The sequence below is a fragment of the Neophocaena asiaeorientalis genome, unplaced genomic scaffold, assembly GCF_003031525.2.
Source record: "Neophocaena asiaeorientalis asiaeorientalis breed wild unplaced genomic scaffold, Neophocaena_asiaeorientalis_V1.1 scaffold469, whole genome shotgun sequence".
NCBI lineage: Eukaryota > Metazoa > Chordata > Mammalia > Artiodactyla > Phocoenidae > Neophocaena > Neophocaena asiaeorientalis.
In genome coordinates this window covers 1,497,138-1,503,835 of record NW_020172691.1, presented here as the reverse complement: position 1 = coordinate 1,503,835, position 6,698 = coordinate 1,497,138, and the positions used below count along the sequence as shown (strand labels likewise).

Sequence of the window (6,698 nt, the reverse complement as noted above, 5' to 3'; positions counted from 1 at the left end):
CCCCCACCCCCAGCTACACACACACACACACACACACACACACACACACACACACACACACACACGTGAAGACCTCCCCCGTGTCCTGCATGTAAAGCAGGGCCTTGCTTATGAAAAAGCACAGAGTCAGGGGTTCTGGAATTTTCCTCCCTCTGTCTCATGGGTGAGCCATGGAGCTGCATGTGTCTCCAGAAGCGCCAGGGACCCTGCCAGCCGGGTCTGCAAAGCAGCCGTTAACACCTTTCTCAGGAGAAAGAAGGGAAATTCAACTTCTGACCCGTAATAAACACTCAGCGAGTGTGATGACCCCAGCCCAGTCCCATCCCCCCACCCAGGCTCCACCCTCCAGGAAATGAGGATAAAATCAGAAGGGACCTAGGGAGCCAGGGACCCCAGGACCCAAGGCCTTTCCGCTTGACCCAGGCCACTCAGCCCTTGATCCTGGAGCCACAGCTGCTACATCTAATAATTCGGGTTTCGTTCAGTTAAAAAATACTTTGGGGACTTCCCTGACGGTCCAGTGGTTAAGACTCCGTGCTTTCAGTGCAGGGGGCCCAGGTTCCATCCCTGGTCGGGGAACTAAGATCCCACCTGCCGTGTGATGCGGCCAGAAAATTTAAAAATAAAGAAATATTTTATTGCTAAAAAAAAACCCGCTAACCATCATCTGAGCCTTCAGCGAGTCATAATCTTTTTGCTGGTGGCAGGTCCTGCCCCCATGCTGTGGACGGGGCGGCCTTGGCCATTTCTTAAAATAAGGTAAGAATGAAGTCTGCCGAATCGGTGGCCTCTTCCTCTCACGAACGGTTTCTCCATGGCGTCCAATGCGGTTTGATGGCATTTTATCCGCAGGAGAACTTCCTTCACAGTTGGAGTCAATGCCCTAAAACCCTTTGTCAACTAAGTCTATGTCCTATCCTCAGTCCTTTGTTATCATTTCAACAGTCTCCCCAGCTTCCTCACCAGGAGGAGATTCTTCCATCTCCAAACCCGCTTCTTTGGACTCAGCACACTCTTTATTCCTTGTGGGAACGTGTTGCCCCAAACCTGCAATTTGTAAAGAACGCGATATCCGTGAAGCGCGATAAAACGAGGTGTGCCCACGTATCACGTGTCATATCCGTCGGGTTATTTTTATCATCGTTGCCTTAGTTCGCACCTCCTGCAGTGCTAGGCACCGTCTTTGTCTTGTTTCATCCTCACCGTGACCCCGAGAGTGATGCCGTGGGTCCTCATGTTACAGACAGGGCATCAGGGTTCAGAGAGCCAGTGGGCCGACGTCCAGACCAACACCCCGAGCCAGGGCCAGAGCTCGCTTAAAATCCCCTCCCTGCACCTCAGCTGGGCCAGAAAGACCAACTCCTCACCCCCTCTGAGCAGATGCTGGCTGGCTGTCTTCTAGAACATTCTAAAATCTTCTAGGAAGTTCTTCTCACCTAAACAGCTCATCCTGCAATCGGAATCTGTACCCTCTTTCCCATCCTCACGAGTGAAAGTCAGGACGGTCATGATCATGAAAATGATGATAATAAAATAAATCATTCCATCGGAATAGTGATTCACTGCAGGAGGAGGCCCTGGGATGCCTTCGGGGGTCTTGGAAATGTTCTACGTCTTGATGCAGGTCATGGTGACTCAGGTGCACACACTTTTTAAATGCATGGTCTGTATGTGAGCAAACTGTACACTCTTCTGTAGGCATGTCCTACTTTAATAAAAGAGTGTGGCAGGAACTCCCTGGTGGTCCAGTGGTTCGGATTCTGCGCTTTCACTGCCGAGGGCCCGGGTTCAGTCCCTGGTCATGGAACTAAGATCCTGCAAGCTGTGCTGCATGGCCAAAAAAAAAAAAAAAAAAAAGTGCGGGACAATAACAGGTGTCTGAATCCAAGAACCATAGATTGGTGCCCATGCCTGGCAAGGCAGTGAGTAAGTGGGTGATCACGAACCCGCGTCCCCTGCATCGGCAGACGGACTCTCAACCACTGCGCCACCAGGGAAGCCCTGCAATCTTTTTGAAGGTCAAGTTGGGAGGTGGATCAAGTCCTCTATACCTTTAAACTCAGGGTTTACACATAAGAATTCATCCTCAGGGGCTTCCCTGGTGACGCAGTGGTTGAGAGTCCGCCTGCCGATGCAGGGGACGCGGGTACCGCAAAAAAAAAAAGAATTCATCCTCAGGAAAAAAAAAAAAGAGAGAGGCACACACAGAATTCCCTGTGCTTTGATATTTGCCTCATGTGCATTGATTCTCATGGTACAATGATTTAAGAAGAGGAAAGAATCAGAAACAACCCAAACATCCAATAATGGGCAACAATAGATATACATAGTACTACTGCTGATCATAAATTGCGGTACATCCACAAAGGTCCTGTTGGTAAATGTAGCATTAGTATCCTGGACAGGACCCCGGAACAGAACAGACATTGTTTGGCGGGGTGGAGTAATGGCGAAACCCAGGTAAAGCCTGGAGTTGAATTCAGAGTAAGGCGCCTGGGTCCATTTCTTCATTTCGATGAGATGCCGACCTTAAGAGGAGCTGGCTGAGGGCACGTGCAAACCCTCTGTGCTGTTTTTGTCACTTTTCTGTCCGTCTAAAATCATTCCAAAATCAGTTAGAAGAATTTGTGACGGCATGGGAAAATAGTGGTTCCCCTCACAATGTGATAGATAGTAAGCAAATTAAGAAAAATTGTAAAGGAAGGTGATCAAATGGCATGTAGGACCTGCATTTGTAAAAATGGACAGGTATGTGTATATGCCGTGAAAAATCCAGGTGGTGGGATTATGGATGATTTTTTGTTATTTCATGTGATTTCTAGATTTGGGAAAATGCAATTGTGTTCCTTTCATGGTCATAAAGAAGAGAAAATATGTATAGAGTTGATTCTTGTCATTGGCAGTGGTTATGGGCCATAAAGTCGCCGCAAACACTGAATTAGTGAACACCGCACCACCACTCCTGGGGACACACAGGGCCAGGATCTCATGAGCCTCCGTCACCCCATTGTCACGCCCGATTCCCACTCACACTCGTGTGATGTGCGTTTCTGTTTAAAGGCGCCTAGTCTGATAGCAGTTGTTGATTCATTCACGGCGGGGCTGTAACCCTGGCCTGAACAAAGCTCATCTAACACACGTACTGTCCCCGTGAGTACGACACCGCCCTCCTGCACTTGGGACGCTGGCCGGCACTTCAACTCTACACTGGGGGGCCATTTTAGAGGCAGAATCACCCGCCAAAATCCCCAAAATGCCCAAAACATAGCCCTAAATGGTGAAAAGGACCCTGGTTACCACCCGGTTCCACTCCAGCTGGGAAGATGGTTGTGGGTGACTCGAATGTTTCACTGCTCTGCCTATGTCCTCCAATGACTGCACACACCCACCCCCAAGTATCAATCTGGGGGTTACAAATACAATCTAGCCAGTAGGTGAATTCCCAAGTACAGAATCCGAAGGTATCGAGGCTTGACCCTATAGAACACTTTCCGTGGCCCGTTCCCACGCAGGCCTGTTGGCATCCACACAGCAGGCGGGCCCAGCCCTCGCCGGGAGCATGGGCTGGTGCTGAGGTGCCGCCTTTGCGCCCCGACACCCCGGTGCCCCAGCACACTCAGCCCAGCAAAGGTGTGTCTCCCCCTCCAAGCCCCGGGAGCCCAGTGTTGACCTTTAGCAGGAGCTGAGGTTCCCCCGCCTCAAGGGACCAGGGCAGGAGCGCCCCCTGCCAGATGCCTTACTCTGTGTCTGTGTGTCTCACCCAGCACTTCCTTAAGACAGGGGTCTCACCTGGGGGTGACTCTGCCTTCAGAGGACACTGGGCCCTGTCTGGGGACATCTGTGGCTATCGGGACTGGGGGGCTGCTAGCATCGAGGGGGTGGGGTCAGGGACACTGCTTCACACCCCACGGTGCCCAGGACGCCCTGATGTCAACAGTGCCGGGGGGCAGAAGCCCTGCTTTAGAGAAAGCTGCCCCAGGGACTTCCCTGGAGGTCCAGTGGTTAGGACTCCGAGCTTCCACTGCAGGGGGTGAAGGTTCGATCCCTCGTCAGGGAACTAAGATCCCGCGTGCCACGCGGTGTGGCCAAAAGAAATAGTGAAAGCTGCCCCAGCCATCTCCTTCCTGTGGCTGAGACTCGGCTGGGTCTTCCCCCCCGCCCCGTGGTCTCTGATGCCAGCCCCCTGGGGCCCAGGGCCACTGAGAAAGGCTCGGTGGCCCTCGGCGCTGGCCCTGGAGTGGCAGCAGCAGCATGTCCCTTTGTGTAGGTGGAAAAAACCCTGTAGGTTTGTGGAGGGAGCTAATGTTTGTGAAGGAAGAGGGGCCGGCTCTCCGAGACCGAAGGGGACCTGGAGGGAAACAGCCTCGCCCGAGGCAGGCCCCGCAGCTCAGGAAGCCTGGCCTGCACTGGGCAGGGGCTTCTCTTGACCTCCCCACAGCAAGCCCGCAGTGGGATGGGCCCCAAGCAAGGGCCTGCCTAGAACTCGAGGGTGGTCTAGCTGCTGGCTTGTGAACTGTGGTCAGTGGCCCGGCAGCTGCCGGGGGTCCCCGCCCCCGGAGCACAGGCTGAGGCATCCTTCTGGCCGAGCAGGACGTGTAGCCCCGCAGCAGAGGACAGGCCTCCGTAGCCACAAATGAGAGGCTGGTGCTGGCCACCTGGAGGGGACGGGGTTACCGCTCACCTCTCCCTCCTGGCCTTGGTGGGTGCCTCCCCGGGCGCCGCAGTATGGAGAGTGGGGTGGAGGCTGGCGTCCAGCCTCAGGGTCACCCTGACAGCTGGACGTGGCGGCCCCAGGGCCCCTCATTGCTGTGTGCATCAATCATCAGACAGAGACTGGACTCCGTCCAGGGTTCCGCTTGGAGCAGTGGGTCCCATCCCCCGGAAGGCCAGCGGCTCCAAAGTACCAGAGCCCACCCCGCCCCCGGGGTCGGATCACGGGGACTTCCATACTTTCCCGGTGACCTCCTGGCCCCAGGCAGCCAGCCTCAGATCCCTCGCCTTCCTGGCCCCGTATACCTGTCACCTCTTCCACTCGGGGTTAATTGCTTTGCCCCGAGATCGCTTTTTCCACCTCTCCCTTTTTGGCCCCGGCAAGTGGCTTCCATCAAAACCGAAAACCAGACGTGGAAAAACCCCAAGCGTGACACATCAAGGCTCGGTTCCATTTCCAGGCTTGGGGTCCCCGTGTCCTGAAATGGAATAATACAAGTTCCAGACAAAAACTCAACTCCCCCCTCCCCAGAGAAACACAGTTGTCTCTCCTGAATGGATCGGTTGTAAAGAATAAAGTGAAATCTCCAGAGGCACCCCCATTCCTTCTCTGGAGGACACGGCGGGTTCCAAACCAAATGCCACATTTTCGGTGACAGCCAAGTATCTCTCTGAGAAAAGCTGGAGCTAATTACGTTAAAAATATTTAACCGTGATTTTTTTTTTTTCCTCTCTCTCTCTCTAAACAGGGTCAAACAGTGCTGCTTCTTGGAAAAACTGAAAAAGGTATGTAGCGTTTTCTCTTACTTCACGAGCTTGGAATCCCTTGTTTTTGAGCAAAGGAACAAACAAACCAGAGTGTGTCGTGCGCACATGACACACTGGGAATTGTGTCACCGTGAAACGAGCTCCGGGCTCCCAGCCAGGAAACCCGAGTTCAAATCCCAGGTCCACCTCTGAGAGGCTCTGCCATGTCTGGGCGGGTTCCTTTCATCTCCCTGCAGAGGAAATAACACTCTGTGACTTCCCAAGCGTGGTGCCGGCCGTTCGCGAAGGGGGCTGTCCAGCAGGTTGGAAATGTGCGCCTTTCCAGGAAGTGGTCCGTTTCGTGTAGATTACCTAATCCGCTGGCAACCTTGGTCCCCAGCACCCTCCTACAGCCCTTCCCACTTCCAGGAGCTCAGTGGTCACGCTTGGCTCTGGTCCCCGGCATCTTACCCCTTTTTCTCCCCATCAGTCTGGCTAAAGGCCAGGATCACCCCTCTTCTCAAAGGACCAGTGTCAGTTTCTCAGGCCGCCCTCTGGTTTCTCTGGTCTGTTTCATTTATCTCCGGCTCTGTCATTTCCTTCCTCCTGTGGGCTTTGGGTTTCGCTTGCCCTTCCTGTCCTCGTTCCTTCAGGTGTCAAGTCGGGTCGTGGATCTGGGACCTTCCCCGATGCGCCCTCTGCAGCTGTCACTCCCTGCCCCCAGCGCCCGCATCCCACAGGTTTCAGCAGGTCGCGTTCTCAGGCCAGGCGCTTTCCACCTTCTCCTCAGCCCCACTGCTCGTCTGAGCGCGTGTGGTTTACTTTCCACGGGTTCCGTGACCGCTCTGGGAAGGAAAGGGCATCGGGAAGCCTTTCTCGGTGGCTGGACGTTGTTGGGAGTATGGCTGAAATGGGATTCTCTTGGGACCCTTCGTGGGGCTCGCTGAGAACATGGAGGGAGAGCTGGTTTGAGGCGGGGGGCGCTTCGCTCTGGACCCCCGGCTTCACTGCTTCGGCCCTGAGCCTCTCGGAACACCTGCTTCATACAGCTGGAGGGGGGTGGGGTGTGAGGCCCGAGGACACGGGGCTTGATCGGCTGTGAGGTTTGGGGGTCCGAGGTGGAGGTGGCTAGAGCAGAGGCTGAGACAGAATCCCCTGAAGTCGCTCGCTAGGGCCGCCATCACAAAGTACCACCGACTCGGGGGCTTGCAACCGCAGAAACGCGTCCTCACGCGGTTCCG

The 6,698-nt window shown here is 54.5% G+C and overlaps 1 protein-coding gene across 1 annotated transcript in view; it reads left to right on the top strand.

Annotated features, from left to right (window-relative positions):
- Positions 1-6,698, top strand: part of GNG7 (G protein subunit gamma 7) — a 106,084-nt gene that overhangs the window by 67,836 nt on the left and 31,550 nt on the right. The window contains exon 2 of the mRNA XM_024740140.1: positions 5,460-5,496. The gene's annotated coding sequence lies outside the window, so the exon portion shown is untranslated. The remainder of the gene's footprint in view (positions 1-5,459; positions 5,497-6,698) is intronic.